The following is a 22,716-nucleotide window of genomic DNA, read 5'->3' on the forward strand; positions in this document are numbered from 1 at the left end:
GGGGACATACTATCTGCTGTTTTGCTCTGAACCTAAAACTCTCCTGAACAATAAAATCTACTGCAAGCTACAGACCAGAAAAAGATTTCTGCAAATCATACATGGTAAAGGACTTTTATATACAATATAAAGAATGCTTACAAACAATCCAATGTTTAAAATGGACCCCCAAAATGGGCAAAAGATTTGAATAGATATTTCACTGGAAATGATACAGGAATGGTTAATTACACACATGAAAAAATGCTGAACACCATAAGTAATTAGGGAAATGCAAATTAAAAAAACAATGAGCTACTGCTGCACATCTGTTAGAATAGCCATAATCAAAAAGTCACTACACAGCTGGTGGGAATGTAAGTTAGTTCAACCATTGTGGAAAGCAGTATGGAGGTACATCAAAATGCTCAAAACAGACTTATCATTTGACCCAGGAATTGCACTCCTAGGAATTTACCCTAAGAATGCAGCAATCAAGTATGAGAAAGATCAGTGCACCCCTATGTTTATCGCAGTACTATTTACAATAGCCAAGAATTGGAAGCAACCTAAATGTCCATCGATAGATGAATGGATAAAGAAGATGTGGTACATATACACAATGGAATACTACTCAGCCATAAGAAAAGGGAAAATCCAATCATTTGCAGCAACATGGATGGAGCTGGAGGGTATTATGCTCAGTGAAACAAGCCAAGCGGAGAAAGAGAAATACCAAATGATTTCACTTATCTGTGGAATATAAGAACAAAGGAAAAACTGAAGGAACAAAACAGCAGCAGAATCACAGAACTCAAGAATGGATTAACAGGTACCAAAGGGAAAGGGACTGGGGAGGATGGGTGGGTAGGGAGGGATAAGAGGGGGGGAGAAGTAGGGGGTATTAAGATTAGCATGCATGGGGGGTTAGGAGAAAAGGGAGGGCTGTAAAACAAAGAGAAGGCAAATAGTGATTCTACAACATTTTGCTATGCTGATGGACAGTGACTGTAAAGGGGTTTATAGGGGAGACCTGGTATAGGGGAGAGCCTAGTAAACATAATATCCGTCATGTAAGTGTAGATTAGTGATATCAAAAACAAAACAAAAAAAAAAAAAAAAAAAAAAAAGGGCAGTTCCTGTGTGGTAACCTCCAATGAGTTCTACACAAGGGTATAAAGGGCATATAAAAGTGTAGGCAAAGGTCTGTTTGCGTTTATACAGAAGATCAAAGCCTAATTGGGCTACCCCGAAAATGAACTAAGATACGATATGAAAGAGAACTTCCAACATCAGCACTCTCTGGAAGACTCATGCCAGAAGATGATCATCAAAAAACCCCAACAAAGATCCACGCACTGCTACAGCTGTAGATGCACCCATCCCACCAGCTCCTGGACTTGCCATGGGAATGAAGGAGATATCTAAGCTGGCCTGTGCATACAGTAAAACAACAAATTTGACTGGATCTATACTGTTGGAACTCAACCAAGAATTAGGAGAAGTGCAAATTGTAGCGCTTCAAAATCTTACAACTACAGACTATTTACTGTTAAAAGAACATAAGGGATGTGAACATTCCCCAGGAATGGGTTGTTTTAATTTGTCTGATTTCTCTCAGACTGTTCAAGTTCAGTTGGACAATATCCACCATATCAGAGATAAGTTTTCACAAATGCCTAAGGTGCCTAACTGGTTTTCTTGGTTTCACTGGAGATGGCTGGTAATTACAGATATGCTTTGGTTATGTAACTATACTCCTATTATGTTAATGTGTGTGCGCAATTTAAGTAGTAGCTTAAAACCTATACATGCTGAAGTTACTCTACAAGAAGATATGTCAAAGAAATAATCAATCTTCCCATGTTTTCTTCCGCCTGCTACTTCTATAGCTTTTCTTCTTCCTTCCTAATTACAACCCTTAAATAGAATTCGTGCCTCATATCAAATTTACCGAGTATCATAATTCTTCCAAGTGGTAAAGATACCTCAAGACAAATGCTGGGCATAGAAGCCACAGGGCATAAATATGCAAAGAAGTAAAAAGCTAACCTTTTCAAACAATAAGGCTTCTCTCTCACTTACCAACTTTACATTTCCCTGTATGGCCCCGGAAGATGACTGGTTAGCCAGAGACGGGTAAGATTCCTCAAGGGAGGAACAACCTAAGACAGGCACAGTCGCAGGGGGGCCATCAGGTGAGAAAAAGGGGGATCAACAGAGGTGAGGCTTAGAACCTCCCCACCCCCCCGTTCTGAGAGAAATCTTCTGCATACGTGGATGTTTTATTGCCCTTGTCTAGCTCGGATTAACACATAGTCTACAGGCACACACCTGATCATCTACATTTGCTCTCTTACAACACTAAACTATGTTTTCTACCTTTATCTTGCATCTACCTACCACTTCAGCATTTTATTAAAAATAATAATAATAAAGAGAGAAATGTGGTATCCACATATAAATCAAGTATAAAAACCAAATGAGTATTCATATTTGAACTGTTTATAGTTCATAATGCATGAGCAAAACCGAAAGTTTCTGTGATGACTGCCCTTGTACTGTTCACCATGTAACTTATTCACTATGTAAGAATTTGTTCTCCATGTAAGAACTTGTTTGTTATGCCTCAGAAGATTGGAGACTGACGAAAATTAGGCTTGGGGTGGATTAATGATTGTGCATTGAGCATTGACTCCCCTATACAGAATTTTATTGTCGTTAACAACCATTTGATCAATAAATATGAGAGATGCCCTCACAAAAAAAAAAAAAAAAAAAAAAAAAAAGGACAGACTTCCAATGGTAAAATAAATAAGTAACCGGGATGTAATGTATAGCATAAGGAATATAGTCAAGATATTGTAACAGCTTGGTATGGTGATAGCTGGAACCTAGAATTATGTATATAAATGTTTTATCACTGTGTTGTACACTTGAAACTAATGTAATGTAATACTGTGCGTCAACTACCCTTCAATAAAAAATAATTATCTAAAAAAAAAGTCAGACAATACCAAGCATTGGTTACAATGTGGAGAAAATGGAGCTCATGGGTTGCTACTGGGAATGTAAAATAGTACAGACATTTAGGAAAACAACTTGCAACTGTCTTAAGTTAACACAAACTTACCATATGATCTGGAAATTGCACTCCTAAGAACCTACCCAAAAGAAATGAAAACACATCCACACAAGCTATGTCTGATAACGTTTATAGCATTATTCATAACAGCCAATACAGGAAACAATACAAATGACCAATAACCAGGTAACTAGATAAACATGTGGCATATCTGTACAATGGAGTAAGACTCAGCAATTTGAAGGAATGAACTGATAAATGCACCAACATGGATGAACCTCAAAAGCACTAAGGAAAATGAAAGAAGCAGATTCAAAAGACTACAGTGTATGATTCCATTTATATGCAATGTCTAGAAATGGCAAATTTGTAGAGACAGAAAGCTGATAGTTTATTGCCTAGGCCTGAAGGTGAGAGTGAGGATTAATTTGCAAATAGGCACAAAGGAATCTTTTTGGGTGATGAAAATTTTCTAAAATAGGATTGCGGTAATGGTTGCACAATTATGGAAGTTTACCAAAATCATCCACTTACAATGGCTGAATTTTATGGTATGTAAATTATATCTCAATAAAGTTGTTTAAGGGGATTAATGGATTAAAGATGGTGGCACATGAAGGCAAGATGGAAACCTCCTCCTAAAAACACATAAGAGGAAAATACAGCAAATGCAACTAGACCTGAAAATACCTGAGGACTTCAGAACAGACCTCCCTACACCTGAGGAACAAGAGAGGACCACGCAGGAAAGGACCAGAAAGCACAGCAGAGACATCTAATACAAAGGAAGAAACACAGAATTCCTGACAAAATGAGCAAGCAGAAGAATTTGATCCAAACAAAACTACAAGACAGAACCCCAGACGGAGGGCTAAATGCAAGAGAGATCACCAATCTTGTTGATAAAGATTTCCAAATAAAAGTCAAATATGCTCACGGATTTACAGAAAAGTATTCAAGATCTCAGGGAAGACTTCAATAGAGATAGAAAACCTGAAAAAGAGCCACTCAGAGCTGAAGAATACAGTATCTGAAATGAAAAATACAATGGAGGAATTTAAAAGTAGATTAGATCATGTAAAGGAGACAGAAATGAAACAGAAATTAGAGAACAGGAAAACAAAGAAGCTGAGGAACAGAGAGAAAAAAGGATCTCTAGGAATGAAAGAATGATGAGAGCTACATGACCAATCCAAGTAAAACAATAGTCACATAATAGGGGTAATAGAAGAAGAGAGAAAAAGGGATGGAAAGCCTCTTTAAGGAAATAACTGTTGAAAACTTCCCCAATATGGGGAAAGAAAAAGACACTCAGGTCATGGAAGCACAGAGATCTCCTAACAAAAGGAACCCAAGGAAGACAACATCAAGACATATAGTAATTAAAATGGCAAAGATCAAAGATATGGAGAATGTGTTGAAAGCAGCCAGAAAGAGAAGAAAAGATTACTTATAAAGGAATTCCCATCAGGCTACCAGCTGACTTCTTAACAGAAACTCTACAGGCCAGAAGGAGAGGCATGATGTATTTAATGTACTGAAACAGAAGGACCTCCAACAAAGAATCCTCTACCTGGCAAGATTATCATTTAAATTTGAAGCAGGTATTAAACAATTTCCAGATAAACAAAAGTTGGAAGAATTCACCACCACTAAGCCAGTCGTACAAGATATGTTACAGGAACTGCTATAGATGGAAATGACCCTAAGGCTAAACCACCAGTGAAAACAAACCACAGCAAAGGTAGCAGACCAATTAATTACCAAGTAAGTACAAAATTAAAACAAAACAAAAGAAGCAATAACAACTATATAGAAAATCAGTCAAGGGATACACGAAAGTGCAGATTATGACACCCCATATGAAAAATGTCGAAGAGGAGGAGGAAGAAGAAAAAAAAGATTGTGTTTGAAATAGAGTAATCAGAAATTTGAGATAGATTATTGTATTGTATAGTAAAGAAGCTATCCTTGAACTTGTGGTAACCACAAAACTAAAGCCTACAACAAATATGCACACACAAAAATAAATATATTAGAAAAAGAGAAATCCAATTTCAACACTAAAGAAAACCACCAACAACAAGAGTATAAGGGAGAAGGAAAGGAACAGAGAGGAGATATGAAGAACAGCCAGAAAACAATAAAATGGCAATAAGTACATATCTATTAATAATCACCTTAAATGTAAATGGACTGGATGTACCAATCAAAAGACACAGAGTGGCAGAATGGATAAAAAAAAAAAAGACCCATCTATAAGCTACCTACAAGAGACTCATTTCTGACCCAAACACATACACCAAACAAAATAGATTTCAAAACAAAATAACAAGAGACAAAGAAAGACATTACATAATGATAAAGGGGTCAGTCCAACAAGAGGATATCACAATTATAAAAATCTATGAACCCAATATAAGGGCACCTAAATATGTAAAACAAAGTAACAGCATTAAAACGGGAAATAGACTGCAACACATTCATTTTAGGAGACTTTAACATACCACTCACACCAACAGATCAACCAGACAGAAAGTAAGTAAGGAAACAGAGGCAATGAACAATACATTAGGTCAAATGGACTTAACAGATGTCTGTAGAACACTCCAACCAAAAGCAGCAGGATATACATTTTCTCAAGTGTATATGGTATGTTCTCCAGAATAATAGATCACCTACTACACCAAAGAAAAGCACCAATAAATTCAGAAAGATTGAAATTATATCAAGCAGCTTCTTAGACCACACAGTATGACACTAGAAATAAAATATGCAAAGAAAACAAAGACTTACAAACACATGGAGGCTAAACAACATGCTTCTAAATAATCAATGGATCAATGAACAAATTAAAGCAGAAATCGAGCACTACATGGAGACAAATGAAAACAAAAACACAACAGCCCAAAATCTGTGGGATGCAGCAAAGGCAGTTCTAAGAGGAAAGTATATGGCAATACAGGCTTACCTCAAGAAACAAAAACAATCCCAAATTAACAGTCTAAAATCACAATTAAAGAAACTAGAAAAAGAACAAATGAAACCCAAAGTTAGTAGAAAGAGGGACATAATAAAGATCAGAGCAGAAATAAATAAAATAGAGAAGAACAAAACAATAGAAAAAAAAATCAATGAAACCAGGAGTTGGTTCTTTGAGAAAATAAACAAAATAGATAAACCCTTAGCCAGACCCATCAAGAAAAAAAAGAGAGTATACACACATAAACAGGATCAGAAACAAAGAAGGAAAAGTCACAACAGATGCCACAGAAATACAAAGAATCATTAGAGAATACTGTGAAAAATCATATGCCAGTAAATTGGACAACTTAGAAGAAATGGACAGTTTCCTAGAAAAATACAATCTTCCAAAACCGACCCGGGAAGAAACAGAAAATCTGGAGCAGACCAATTACCAGAAATGAAATCATACTGGTAATCAAAAAACAAAGTTCACATTCCAGACAGCTTCACAGCTGAACTCTACTCAACATTTAAAGAAGAGCTAATACCCATCCTTCTAAAAGCATTCAAAAAAGTAGAAGAGGGAGTACTTCCAAACTTATTCTATGAGGCCAGCATCACTCTAATACCAAAACCAGACAAAGATACCATAAAAAAATGAAAATTACAGACTAATATCCCTAATGAACAGAGATGTAAAAATATTCAACAAAATATTAGCAAACCGTATTCAAAAGTACATGAAAAAGATCATCCATCATGACCAAGAGGGATTTATTCCAGCAATGCAAGGATGGTAAAATATTAGTAAACCAATCAATATTACATACCATATTAACAAAAAGAAGGATAAAAACCACATGATCATCTCAATTCAACATCTATTCATGATAAAAACTTTTAACAAAATGGGTAGAGGGAGGGTACATACTTCAACACAATAAAGGCCATATACAACAAACCCACAGTGAACATCGTTAATAGGGAAAAGCTGAAAGCTTTCCCTCTAAGATTGGGAACAAGACAAGGATACCAACTCTTACCACATTTATTCAACATAGTACTGAAGATCCTACCCACAGCAATCAGTCAACACAAAGAGATAAAAGGTGTCCAAACTGGTAAGAAAGAAGCTAAACTCTATTTGCAGATAACATATTATACACAAAAAACCCTAAAGAATCCACCAAAAAACTATTGGAACTAATACCTGAATTCAGCAAAGTTGCAGGATTCAAAAGTAATAATACAGAAATCTGTTGCATTCCTATATACTAACAACAAAGGAACAGAAAGAGAAATCAGGAAAACAACTCCACTTACAATTGCAGCCAAAAGAATAAAATACCTAGGAATAAACCTAACCAAGGAGGTGAAAGACCTGAAAATTACAAGATACTCAAGAGAGAAATTAAAGAAGACACCAAAAAATGGAAATCTATCCAGTGCTTATGTATAGGAAGAATTAATATTGTGAAAATGGCCATCCTGCCCAATGGAATTTACAGATTCAGTGCAATCCCTATCAAAATACCAACAGCATTCTTCAACGAACTAGAACAAATAGTTCTAAAATTCATATGGAACTACAAAAGAATATAGCCAAAGTAATGATGAGAAGGAAGAACAAAGCTGGGGGATTATGCTCCCCAACTTCAAGCTCTACTACAAAGCCACAATAACCAAAACAATTTAACACTGGCACAAGAACAGACCCATAGATCAATGGAACAGAACAGAGGGCCTAAATATAAACCCAGGCATATATGGTCAATTACTATATGATAAAGGAGCCATGAATATACACTGGGGAAAAGACAGCCTGTTCAACAACTGATGTTGGCAAAACTGGACAGCTACATGCAAGAGAATGAAACTGAATTATTGTCTAACTTCACACATAAAAGTAAACTTGAAATGGATCAAAGACCTGAATGTAAGTCATGAAACCATAAAACTCGGAGAAGAAAACATAGGCAAAAATCTCTTGAACATCAGCAAGTTTTTCGTGGACACATCTCCTCAGGCAAGGGAAACAGGAGAAATAAAATATGAACAAGTGGAACTACTGTACAGCAAAGGACACCATCAGTAGAATAAAGAGGCATCCTACAGTATGGGAGAATATATTCATACATGACTCATTTGATAACGGGTTAACAACCAAAATATATGAAGAATTCATACACCTCAACACCCAATAAACAAATAACCCAATCAAAAAATGGGCAGAGGATTTAAACAGACACTTCTCCAAAGAATTACAAATGGCCAACAGGCTCATGAAAAGATGCCCCATATCACTAGTCATCAGGGAAATGCAAATTAAACCACAATGAGATATTACCTCATACCAGTTAGAATGGCCACTATACAAAAGTCAGGAAACAACAAATGGTGGCAAGGATGTGGAGAAATAGGAACCTTCCTACACTGCTGGTGGGAATGTAAATTAGTTCAACCACTGTGGAAAGCAATATGCAGGTTCCTCAAAAAACTAAAAATAGAAATACCATTTGATCCAGTAATTCTACTCCTAGGAATTTACCCAAAGAAAAGAAAATCCGATTCGAAAAGGCATATGCACCCCTATGTTTACTGCCACAGTATTTGCAAGTCAAAATATGGAAGCAACCTAAGTGTTCATCAATGGATGAATAGATACAGAAGATGTGGTACATATACACAATGGAATATTATTCAGTCATATAAAGAAAAGAAATCCTGCCATTTGCAACAACATGGATGGATCTAGAAGGTATTATGGTCAGTGAAATAAGCCACATAGAGAAAGACTAATACCATACGATTTCCCTTATTGGTGGAATATAAAAACAAAGCAAAACAATTTTACTACAGTGATGGACAGTGACTATAACGAGTATCAGGGAGGACTCGATAATAAGGGTGAATGTAGTAACCACACTGTTTTTCTTGTGAAACCTTCATAAGCATGTATATCAATGATACCTTAATAAAAAAAAGAAAAAGAAAAACAGAAGGAACAAAACAGCATTAGACTCATAATGTGTGGGGTTTGGGGTAGGGGGACTGTGATGTACATTTGATAACAGAAAGTTTTTTAAAAATAGAAATAAAGCTGTTTTAAAAAGTTCTGAGAAATTCAAACAGCCCATCCACCTATTCCCAATAAATAAAATCCTCAAAACTGTCTAAATAATTAATTCCAGCAAATTATAGTATACCTAGTGTTTCAGATTTCAATTATAAAAATACCAGTAGATCACTGTTCTACTGACTACTAAACACACACACACACACACACACACACACACACACACACACACACACACCACAGCTGAAGATCACAAATCATGCTGTCTGCCGTTGTGCCCAGCTAAGTATTTGAAATTGGAACTGGAAATCCAGCAAAGTTGAAGTTTTATTTGCCTGCCTCCAACTACAAAGTCTTTTTGATGATATAAATTTTTTGCCTCAGACAATGAAGTCTCATACAGTTCAGTAACTTAAGTCATCTGATATTGTACCAATATTACATACCAACATCTACGTATAGCATTGGTTACCTGGTTTCTGCCTCACATATTTTTACTGATGGAAGATGTACACTGGTTCAGTCACCTAGAAAATGTCTTTAACATTTTCTTTTGTAAATACATTTAACAAAATGTTTTTGCATTTTTCTATCAGGCAGCCCTCAGATTTGTGCTTGTACAGTTCAGAATCAAGCTTATGATGTAGTGAAAGGACCTCTTTAATTGGGAAAATAAATACCTGAGAACACACTTGACTGCTGAGATAAATACCTATATGCACACTGTGTATACAAACATAAATGCAATCATGACATATATTTTTCCTCCCTCCGTAACAAAAGTGTACTTCAAACATGAGTGTTACTGTAGATTCCCAAGCAAGGTACTAGTAAGTCTTCTCTTCTACTTACTTATCCTAGATGACTAAGCCAACATAGAAAATGGTTTCATATAGTTTCCTTTTTCTATTCCTCTGGATTAAAAAAGGCTTCCACTTAACCTAAAGCTCTAAACACTTACCTATCCTTTATCTAACAAACTCCTTGCTGTACCAGTCATTCCCCTCTTTCCTCTGCCCTATCTTTTCAGTTAGGTATACACCCTTTGCCTATGCTCGCTGTCACACACCCTGCGTCATCTGGCTTTGCCTAACTGTTGGTGCACACACAGAGGTACTGCTCTACTCACACAAAACCTAACTATAAAACAATGGCACCGTTCTTAGACACATTTAAACAAGTGCTGATACTTTCCAGTAGTCACCTTTAAAAGTCAATTCTAACAATATTATTATAACTCAAAGTAATTTTTTATGAGTGGAATAAAAGCTATATATTGCATATTCCTATTTTTTAAATTTCTTCAAAGCCAGAAGAATATATCTACATTATTAGTGTAGAAAATCTGTTGAGCACTTACCATGTGCTAAACACAAGTCTTACAATCCTCCCAGTAACTGAAGGACATAGGTTCTTTTTAAAATTTAGTTGAACCATAAAAAATTGCCTTTTTATAGTTCAAAACGTGCATTACTCACATTTTCATAGCTAAACTAAGCCCCAGGTCACAGAGTTAAGTGGCAGAGCTAATACCCAATGTAATCTCTCACTATGACAGATTCTTCTCATGTGCAAAAAAAGACATGCCTTCCCAGTAGTTTGTCAACAATATAAATTCATATACAACTATTTCTCTGGTTGGCTACAAGTTCAACAAGCACTAATTCTAGGCCTAGGTTCCAAAAATTCAGTGTAATATTATCCTGTGTTACTGGAAATAGGGGGTCTGTCTACATCAGGAAAAAGAACAGTGCTGTGTCCCCCCTCACCAATCAGCCAGGTCCAAGAATATGGACAATCTGCATACTCCTGGGGGGAGCACTCCGGACGGAGATGGCCTTGACTCTCTGTTTAAACAAGAAGCCATTAATGAAACTGGGAATACTTACCAAGGTACGGAAGCCTACAACAGAAGAGACTGATAAAAGGAACTACATAGTTAAGTAGGATGAGCGATGGATTTGAAGGGAACAGATGTGGACCTGGAGGGAAAAGTTGTGGACTCATCTATTCACAAGTTGTTATCACTTTGGTTACTTAATCTGAGACCTAGTTAGCCCTTGACCTGTATCTCTGCGTTGTCCTGAGGTTTAAAATAACTTACGCAAGAGTGTCTGCAGATGTCACCCTCACCACTCACTGTGCCAAAGTATTATTTGATTGTTTGAAATGCTCTGCCACATGAAGGGAAAGGCTGAACTGATTTTACTCTGAGTTGCTTCTGAGGACAGGACTGGAAACTAACGGGTGGAAGTTGGAGGCAGAAGGCATCTCCATGGAGTCGTCCGACAATGAAAGAGGCTGCTACGTCAAGTTCTCTGCTAACTGTCCTAATGTGCCCAAAAGAGACTGCTTACATCAGTTCAGGTTGTCACAGAGGACATTCTTGCACTGCATCTTCTCAAATCTTAGGTCACAATGAAATGACTTTAATTTCCAAAAATAAAATCCACACTCAAAAGATAAACTTGCAGGAAACAATTTTAAAAGGGTAGTGCCAAGGTAATTATGAACATCAGCCACACTGTTAAAACAGAAGTGAAGGAAAAGTGTGTTTGTGATTAAGACTTTGTGCATGGGTGTTTGCAGCAAAAAAAGGGATAAATTCTATTCCAACTGTTATTGTTTAGGTAAATGCAAAGCTTCAGTCCCACCTTTATACTGGCATTTAGAAAACATCAAAAGGGTCACAATTACAACACTTCCCTCCCCATGCCTAACGCAGCTGCTTCTTTACGTAGGCACACATTGTTACCAACACAGTCCACTGAAGCTCTTCAAAATGTTCAGCTGTGTTGCAACACCATACATGTTGCTAGAGGGTAGTATGTTCAGTGAAATAAGTCCGCTGCAGAAAAAGACAAGTACCAAATGATTTCACTCATTTGTGAAGTATAACAACAAAACAAAACTGAAGGAACAAAACAGCAGCAGACTTACAGCCTCCAAGAAAGGACTAGCGGTTACCAAAGGAAAGGGGGTGGGGAGGCGTTTGGGGAGGGAGGGTGAAGGGGATTAAGAGGCGTTATGATTAGCACACAGAATGTAGGGGGGTCATGGGGAAGGCAGTATGGCACAGGGAAGGCAAGTAATGACTCTATAGCATCTTACTATGCTGATGGACAGTCAGTGACTGCAATGGGGTTGGGGTAGGACTTGATAATATGGGTGAATGTTGAAACCATAATGTTGCTCATGTGAAACCTTCATAAGATTGTATATCAATGATACCTTAATTAAAAAAAAAATGTTCAGCTGTGACAACCTGATGTATTGATAATTGGTTAACAGGTCCCAGAAGAGCAATTTTAACTTCACTTGGGGGCAAGCTGGGAGGGTAGAAGCAATAGGGTACTCTAGTTAAAGATATAAACATTATTGCCTTACTTTTTTCACTCCTTCACCTCACTCTACCAGGGCTCTGAGGTGCAATTTTCCTAATGAGTATTTTGATAGACAGATTTCAACCACCAGGTGGCACAGTTTTGGAAAATAAATAAACCAAGAGTAATACATTAACTCTAGTAAAGAAAAGGGAATAAGTATTCTAATAACACACTTCAGCAAATCTGTCATCACAAGGAGGAAACCCTTTATTTTAATGCCACTTGGATATTCTGGAGAAAGGTTGTGCTGTTGGGTGGCTGCACCAGAAAGAAATTTATACTACAGCTGCAATTTTTAATGTCATTTTAAAGCAAACAAAAAACACATTGGGAAAAGTCTCTTGTTCAGAATGTGAAAAAAAATCTGTAAATATTTAATGCTTTGTAAAACATATCTTATTTTAAAAGCCCACATTTCAGAAAGCATTGGAATTTGTTAAATTAACATTTCCCCCTCTATTTCAGACTATGCACTACATTCAGCAGAGGTTACTGACCTAGCAGGGGACCACCTGCCCTTTTCACTTCTACTTATCACAGTTGCAAAGTGACCAAACCTCAACAGATGCCATTGAGAGAGTGACTACTGCTCCCAGAGTAGAGATCACACCCCACAGCTGGGAGAAGGATTAACTGTAGGACTCTAACTTCCACCACAGTCTCTGAAGGAATGCACCAAGTTTTCCCTGAACGTTTATCACCACTTACTAGGTGCTGAGCATTCTGCCAATCACATGAATTTCAGAGCAAAAGAACTACACCTCAAAGAACGCACAGGCTAGTCAGGGGGTGTTCTTGTATATAAATGCACATAGTAAATGCTCAATAAATGTTTGCCGAGTGTCAAATTTAGGATTATCACAGATTTGAGAATCGGTTCAGACCTCAACATAGTTTTAAAAAGGATGAAATGCGGCTCATTTTAAATCAACTAAAAAAATACACAAGTCTGTATTATAGGAGATACAAAGGATTGTATGTGATACACAACAGAATTACTTTGCCAGAGCAAATTTTCCTATGCATTTAAGTTTTTAATGAAACGTTCCAGGACTCGAATTTGATGAACACTCTTCGTAACACACCTACTGTGAAACTACAAGCACAGTAAGTTTTCAAAACAATAAAAGGGATCTGAATGTCTACTTTCCTTGAGAAATTTACTGAGGTGGATGTTACTGGATCCGCAGATCGCAAAATGAATTGTTGACAAACTTTCCCTGCACCTGAGATGCACCCTAACAGACCCCCGTCTTCTACGTGCAAATTCTAAACTCCATATAACTATATAAACAATAACAACCAGACAACTTAGTGAGTTTTCAGCGTGTCAAACACCGTGTTAAAGGCTTCCCTTTTCACAATCAATGAAATGGGTTATACCCACTTTACAGGCTTGAGGAAGCCAAGGCTCCGTGCAGGTAAGAGCCCAGCTCGCCCAAGGTCACAAGGCCCGTGAGCGGCGGCACAGATGGTGGCGGAGAGTAAAAGGTCTAAGCCAAACCCTGCTATCAGCCACCAGCGCGTCGTCAGCAAATGCCAGGGGAGGGAGGGGCTAGGACGCACCTCCAGCCACCCCGGAAAAATCCCCAGCATGGTGGGCAGCCACTGGGGCAAGAGCCGCAAGAGCCGCTGGGAGGACCGGTTGAAAGGGCAAGCTCCTGGATACTACCTCAGCCAATCAGGACCCGGATCCTATTTGAGCCAATCAGGACCCAGATCCTATTTGAGCCAATCAGGACCCGGATCTTATTTGAGCCAATCGGGACCCGGATCCTATTTTGGCCAATCGGGACCCAGATTCTATTTTCAGCCAATCGGAGCTTGGTCTCTCTCTCTCCCCTCCAGTTAGCAAGAAGTAAACCCACCTCCCGTAGACCCTGCCAACTGACCAGAGCCAGGACCTATCACCCCACCAACTACCCCCAAGCCCAGCCAATCAGCCAGAGCCACGACCCTCACCCAACAAACCGCCCTAGAAACACATAAAACCTTTGTGTTTCCTGAAACTCGCTCTCTCTCTGGCACCTGGCCACTGCATTGGCGTGAGTGTGAGATTGAGCTTGAGCTGGCTCGAATAAAGGCTCTTTGCTTTTGCAACCGTGTTGGTTCCCTGGTGGTCTCCTGGGATTTGCGACTTCGGGCATAACATTTTGGGGGCTCGTCCAGGATCCCAGAGACCCCCAGGACTCCCAACCCAGAGGGCCCAGTGTCAGCTGGTGAGTGTACTCAGTTATCTGTCTGTCCTTGTCTATATGTGTCCCACTCTGTCTTTATCTGTGTCTCACTGTTTTTGTTCGCGAACAAGCCTGTATAAGCCTGTAGGAGCTCCAATCTGTATCTGGGTCAGCATTAACTTAGGCGGACGCACTGGCGGGTCACTGACCAGGGGTCTTGGGAGGCATCCCTTGCCCCAGTCTGGAAGACGAGGTCCTCATCTGTGAGGAAAGTCGGCTGCAGCTGCAGTCCGACAGGTCCTCAACCTACTTTCAGTTTTGCCTCCACGGCCAGGGCAGATTCTTATCTGTAGGCGCCTGTTTGTTGGCTATTGTGTTTATCTTAGTCTTGTTGTTGACGGAAGAAATGGGACAGACGCAGACGACTCCTTTATCTCTCATGACAGACCATTTTTCAGATGTTAGGGAGAGAGCTCACAATTTGAGCACAGACGTTAGGAAAGGAAAATTTCGTGTTTTCTGCACCTCTGAGTGGCCGTCCTTTAATGTTGGATGGCCGCTGGAGGGAACTTTTAATCTAACCACCCTTTTACAGGTGAAAGGTGTTATCTTCAGGAAAGGAGCCCGGGCCACCGTCCAGGCCAAATTCCCTACATCTTAGTCTGGCAGGACCTAATTAAAAACCCTCCCTCATGGCTTAAACCTTTCCTTCCATCCAGGGCAGACCCCACGCCCAAAGTCTTGGCCCTACAAGGTCTGGTCCCAAAGTCTCGGAGAGACTCCTCGGGACCTAAAGAAACCAAACCATCCCTCTACCCAGTCCTGCAGGACACCAGCTCAGAGGAGTTGATCTTTCCACCACTCTATCAGCCCCTCCCAACTGCCCCGCCAGCGGAGCCAGCAGAACCAGATGAAGGGGAACCAGTTCCGGAAGAACCGGTTCCTGTTCCTGAAGGAGGAGCGCCTGTGCATGGACCTGCGGCGGGGACGCGGGTCCGGGTCCATCGAGCGGCCCTCAGTCAGGGACCTGCTGACTCAACTGTCCTTCCCCTGCATGCCGCAGGGCCCCCGATGAAACAGGAGAACGGCCAATACACTATTGGCCGTTCTCCACTAGCGACCTCTGTAACTAGAGAACTCAGAATGCTAAATTCTCAGAAAACCCCAAAGATCTTATTAACCTCTTAGACACTGTTCTTTTTACCCATCAGCCCACTTGAGATGATTGTCAACAGCTCTTACAGGTTCTTTTTACCACTGAAGAGAGAGAAAGGATCCAGGTAGAAGCCCGGAAGTCAGTTCTGGGTGACAATAGACAGCCCACCCAGAACCCGGACCTCATAAATGCTGCCTTTCCCCTCTCTCGTCCAAACTGGGACTACAATTCAGCAGAAGGTAAGGAGAGACTCCAGGTCTATCGCCAGACTCTGTTGGCAGGTCTCAGGGCGGCTGCACAAAAGCCCACCAATTTGGCTAAGGTATATAATGTTCAACAGGCAGGGACGAAAGCCCAGCGGCATTTCTAGAGAAGATCATAGAGGCCTTTAGACAGTACACCCCCATGGATCCTGAAGTTCCAGAGAATAGAGCCGCTATAGTTATGGCTTTTGTCAACCAAGCCGCTCCAGACATAAAGAAAAAGTTACAAAGAGTAGAGAGATTAGGAGAAAGGAGTCTGCAGGACCTGGTAGTAGTGGCAGAAAGAGTTTTTAATAATTGAGAGAGCCCAGAAGAACTACAGACAAGAATAAGCGACCGCCAAACTCGAAACTTGGCCAAAATACTGCTGGCTACAACTGCAGATAGCCCTCAGGAGCGACAGAGACACCTTAAGAAACTGGCCACGGGACAAGGTAAGGAAGACCTCACCCGAGGGAACCGCCCCAAGTTAAAGAACCAGTGTGCATATTGCAAAGAAGAAGGCCACTGGGTCAAAGACTGTCCCAACAAAAGACCCAAAAAGGCCCCCGTTACTATCCTAAGCACTGAAGGCAATGATGACTAGGGGCGACGGGGTTCGGCACCCCTCCCCGAGCCTAAAGTGGAGTAACCTAAAAGTGGAGGGGCAACCTATAGAATTCCTTGTGGACACCAGAGCTCAGCACTCTGTCCTATTACAACCCCAGGGAAAATTGGCAGATAAAACCTCACGGGTACAGGGAGCTACTGGGATGAAACAATATTCATGGACTACCCGAAGGACAGTGGACCTCGGCGTGGGCCGGGTATCCCACTCGTTCATGGTCATCCCAGAATGCCCCTACCCCTTATTAGGCCAAGACTTGCTCACCAAGGTGGGAGCACAAATCAGCTTCCAACCAGAAGGGACAAAAATTCTGAATAAAGACAGACATCCAATACAGGTGCTCACTATAAGCCTCGAAGATGAGTACCGCATGCACCAGACACCGTTATCACCAATGTATGACTTAGAATATTGGTTACAGACATTTCCCCAAGACTGGGCCGAGACAGGGAGAGTAGGATTAGCTCAAAATAGACCGGAAATATTTATAGAATTAAAATCGGGCACAGACCCAGTCAGTGTCCAGCAATACCCGAAGCCACTCGAAGCAAGAGCTGGAATCACTCCACACATTAGAAGGTTACTCGAGTTAAGCATACTGAGACCTTGCCAGTCAGCATGGAATACCCCACTATTACCACTCCGAAAGCCAAATTCAACTGACTATCGACCAGTCCAAGACTTGCGGGAGGTAAACAAGTGGGTGATGGATGTACACCCAACGGTCCCCAATCCGTACACCCTCCTCAGCTCATTGCCTCCTACCCGAACCTGGTATACAGTCTTAGATTTAAAAGATGCCTTTTTCATCTTGCCCCAGCACCTAAAAGCCAGAACATCTTTGCCTTTGAGTGGAGGGACCCGGAAAAAGGAATTAGCAGCCAACTCACCTGGACCAGGCTCCCTCAAGGATTCAAAAACTCGCCCACCATCTTCGATGAGGCCCTACATGAAGTGAGTTCCGATCTAAACACCCAGAATTAACTCTTTTACAGTATGTAGATGATATCCTGGTAGCCACTGAAGACCAGGAAAGGTGCCTGCAAGGCACCAAGGACCTGCTTTCTACACTAGGAGCCTTGGGTTACCAAGCCTCGGCCAAAAAGTCCCAAATCTGCAAGACAGAGGTAAGCTACTTAGGCTATAAATTAAAAGGAGGACAGAGTTGGCTCATGGAAGCAAGAAAAGAGACTGTCTTAAGAATACCACGCCCACAAAATGTCCGCCAAATGCGTGAATTCCTAAGACCAGCAGGATACTGCCGATTGTGGATCCCAGGTTTTGCGGAAATAGCTAGACCCCTTTATGAAGCCACCAAAGAAAAACAGGAGTTTACATGGACAGAGACTGTAGAGAACTCATTCACTAGACTGAAGCAAGCCTTACTCTCTGCACCTGCACTGGGGCTCCCTGATTTAACCAAACCTTTTTACCTATACATAGATGAAAGTAAAGGAGTAGCTAAAGGAGTGCTGATACAGTACATTGGCCCTTGGAAAAGGCCCATAGCTTATTTCTCAAAGCGGCTAGACACTGTCGCCACGCCACTGGATGGACCCCCTGTCTGCGAATCACTGCTGTGGTGGCTTCCATGGTCAAAGATGCAGACAAACTAACACTAAGACAAGAATTAAATGTCACTACCCCATATGCAATCGAAGGGGTGCTCAAACAGCCACAAGACAGATAAGTAATGCCCGACTAAACGCATCAAGGACTGCTTTTAAATCCCTCTAGAATTCTGTTCCAGACACCCGCCTCACTGAATCCAGCCACCCTCCTCCCTGACCCAGACTGGGAGGCACCACTCCATGACTGGGGAGAAATCCTGGCTCATGTTCACGTAGTCAGAACCGACCTGCGAGATCAGCCACTGGCAGAAGCAGATGCCACATGGTACACCGATGGAAGCAGCTTCATGCAGGATGGAGTAAGGTATGCAGGGGCAGCTGTAACAACCGAGACAGAAGCTGTCTGGGCTGAGCCACTGGCTCCAGGGTCTTCAGCCCAGCGGGCAGAGCTGATCGCGCTGACTAAAGCATTGACTATGGCCAAAGGCAAACGCCTTAATGTCTATACGAACAGTAAGTATGCATTTGCCACTGCCCACATACATAGTGCCATCTATAGAGAGAGGGGGCTGTTAACTGCAGAGGGAAAAACCATCAAAAATAAAGAAGAAATTCTTGGCCTCCTATGGGCCCTTTGGCTACCCAAAACCCTGGCTATAATTCATTGCCCAGGCCATCAAAAATCTGACACCCCGATCGCCAAAGGAAACAGATTAGCAGACCAATGCGCCAGACTGGCAGCCCTTTCAGTAGACCATGCCCTACTGACCACATTGCCAGACCCAGGGGCCCCTAACCTTCCAGACACCCCCTCCTACACTGATGAAGACACAAAATAGATCAAGCAGCTACCCATGACCAACTACCTAAATGGGTGGTAGAGAGCTGCTGACTGTATCATTCTACCGGAAAAGTTAGGTCCTAACCAAAATGCATCGGGCTACACACATGGGGACGAGAAAAATGGAAGACTTGGTGCGACATGCTCACATCACTATCAGAGACTCTCGATCAAAAATTGGGCAAATCCCTCTTACAGCACTAAATTATGTTTTCTACCTTTATCTTGCATCTACCTACCACTTCAGTATTTTATTTAAATAATAATAATAATAATAATAATAATAAGGGAGAAATATGGGATTCACATATAAATCAAGTATAAAAATCAAACGAATAATCATACCTGACTTGATTGTTTTTAGTTCATGATGTGTGATCAAAACCGAAAGTTTTTGTGATATGACTGCCCTTGCACTGTTCACCATGTACGAACTTATTCACTATGTAAGAATTTGTTCACCATGTAAGAACCTGTTCGTTATGCTTCAGAAGATTGGAGACTGTTGAGAAATAGGCTTGGGGTTGATTAATGACTGTGCATTGAGTCCCCTATACAGAACTTTATTGTTGTTAAAAACCATTTGATCAATAAATATGAGAGATGCCCTCTCAAAAAAAAAAAACAGTGTTTCTAAGTTAATTTACATAATTTATACAGCTCATTTAATGACAAATAAATCTAAATTTTCTACTAAAAAAAAAAAAATTGGGCAAATCGTAGCAAGCTGCAAGGCTTGCCAACTGACAAATGTGACTGCCCAGGCGCCCAACCCTGGTACCAGACTCCGAGGAAACAGACCAGGCACCTATTGGGAAGTGGATTTTACAGAAGTAAAGCCCGGAAAATACGGGTACAGGTATTTGCTAGTGTTTGTAGACACTTTTTCAGGTTGGATCGAGGCATTTCCCACCAAACATGAGACCACGCAGACCGTGGCCAAGAAATTGTTAGAAGACATCCTGCCAAGGTATGGTTTTCCTGCCAGGATAAGCTCAGACAATGGACCAGGATTTGCTTCCAAGGTAACTCAGGGAGTAGCACAGATTCTTGGGGCAGATTGGAAATTACATTGTGCGTATAGACCCCAAAGTTCAGGACAGGTAGAAAGAATGAACAGTACTTTAAAAGAGACCTTGACTAAATTAGCCCTAGAGACTGGAGGAGACTGGGTAACTCTCCTTCCCTTTGCCCTTTATCGGGTGCGTAACTCCCCATATAAAATAGGACTTACTCCCTTTGAAATCATGTATGGCATCCCTCCACCTATTATTCCCACCCTCAAACCCAAAGTACTTGCTGAATTTGATGATCACCAACTCCTTTTCTCCCTCCAAGTGTTGCAACGAACCCATGAGCAGATCTGGCCTAAGCTGAAAGCTCATTATGAGACCGGACCCCCTCCAGAACCGCACCGCTATCGTCCAGGTAACTGAGTGTACGTCCGGAGACACCAACACCAGACACTTCAACCACGCTGGAAGGGACCCTACATCGTGATCCTGACCACTCCCACTGCTCTCAAGGTCGACAGGATTACTCCTTAGGTACACTGCACCCACGTCCGACCAGCTGACCCACACGCCGTTCTCAAAGACTTTGTTCCAGAATAGAAAAGCCAGCCGGACAAAGACAATCCTCTAAAGCTAAGACTGCGCCCTTCTCACTTACCCCACTAATGTTGCTTATACTATGCCTTCCTCATGTCAAACCAGACGACCCTAACCCCCATCAATCTTATAGGCAGACATAGATCCTGACAGATGGACAAACTGGTAAAACCCTCAACGAAACTGCACACACAGCCCCACTAAACACATGGTGGCCAGATTTATATTTTGATCTCAGGGAGCTTTTCGAACTTAGGCGGGGGAGGGAACACAATTATCATGTCCTGCAAAAACGGGCATTTATTGACACTGCTCAAGGACGAGCACAAGGGTTCTGGGCCTGCCCTGGCAACCAAGGAAATAACTGGAAGACCTGTGGGGGCCTAGAAAGTGCTTACTGCAAAAACTGGAGTAGTGTAACTTCTAATTATGGGCCCCAGAAGTAGGCAGTCGGGAATCGGGATTTAGTTAAATTCACCCTCAGAGACCCTGACAATAGGGTACCCCAAGTGCGTGTACAGTTTAACCAAGAATGAGCTAAAAATGAGAAATCCTGGATATCTGGAATAACTTGGGGTTTTCAGCTTGATATGGGCCAGTTCACCTGGGTCGGCCCTTACCCAAGTGGACTTTTAACCATTAAACTAATTATCCATAAGTCTCAGACAAAAACAGCCCCTATGAGTCCAAACCAGGTATTAGCTCTTCCCGCCCCTACTAAAAACCCAAATAACAAGAAAACCTTGAAAGAAATGACAGAACCCCAGATGACTACCTCTATGAACCCCCCCGGCACCTGCTGTGCAGGCCGGTAAAGACCCCCTATGGAAACTGATGCACGCTATGTATGAGACCCTTAACGCTACCAGCCCTGGCCTCACGGTCTCATGCTGGCTATGTTATGATATAAAACCTCCATTTTATGAAGCCATAGGTCTGAATGCCACCTATAATTTATCAACTAGTGAAAAACCCTCTCAGTGTTCATGGGGAGACCGTAAAATAGGCTTGACACTACAACATATAAGTGGTAAAAGAACCTGCCAAGGAAAGGTGCCACAATATAAACAAAGTTTATGCACTTCCATAGATGCCACCCCTAGTTGAGATGACATAAAGTGGCTAGTTCCAGGAAGTAATAGATGGTGGATATGTTCCAAGACTGGCCTCACCCCATGCCTCTCAACCTCCATCTTTAACGCCTCTAGAGAATTCTGTATCCTAGTGACTGTGGTACCCCGTATCCTCTACCACCCCGAGGAAAGCATGTATTCTCACTGGAGCGAAGGCACAAGCCAAGAAAGAAATAAGAGGGAACCCATCACTGCCCTAACCATTGCCACTCTATTCACTTTTAGAGTGGCTGGGGCCGGAACCGGCATAACCTCCCTGGCCACTCAACAAGCAAGTATGACATCCCTGAGAACGGCCATAGATGAAGATATAGAAAGAATACGGGCCTCCGTTAGTCATTTAGAAAAATCTCTCACCTCCCTATCCGAAGTTGTACTCCAAAATAGAAGGGGGCTTGATTTATTGTTCCTCCAACAAGGGGGACTATGTGCTGCACTAGGAGAAGAGTGCTGTTTTTACACTGATCATTCAGGAGTAGTAAAAGAATCTATGGCCAAAGTCCGGGAAGGCTTAGCCAAACACAAAAGAGAACGGGAACAACCACAGAGATGGTTTGAATCTTTATTTAACACTTCCCCGTGGTTAACCACCTTAGTTTCCACCCTAATAAGCCCTCTAATAATTCTGTTGCTGCTACTTACTTTTGGACCATGTATCCTCAATAGACTGATGACTTTTGTCAAAAATAGAATCAATACAGTCGTGCTAAGACAACAGTAAGAGCCTTTATCTCCTTACAACTGTGAAACCTCATTAGACCCATGATTGGGTCCCTTCGTTAAGATCCAAAGAGAGGGGGGAATGAATGGGCAAGATCCTGGATACTACCTCAGCCAATCAGGACCCAGATCCTATTTGAGCCAA

General features: G+C 41.3%; 1 protein-coding gene across 1 annotated transcript in view; it reads right to left on the reverse strand.

Annotated features, from left to right (window-relative positions):
- CMC2 (C-X9-C motif containing 2) overlaps positions 1-22,716 on the reverse strand; it is a 33,939-nt gene that overhangs the window by 10,398 nt on the left and 825 nt on the right. The window lies entirely within an intron of this gene.

The sequence above is a fragment of the Manis pentadactyla genome, chromosome 15 (genome assembly GCF_030020395.1).
Source record: "Manis pentadactyla isolate mManPen7 chromosome 15, mManPen7.hap1, whole genome shotgun sequence".
NCBI lineage: Eukaryota > Metazoa > Chordata > Mammalia > Pholidota > Manidae > Manis > Manis pentadactyla.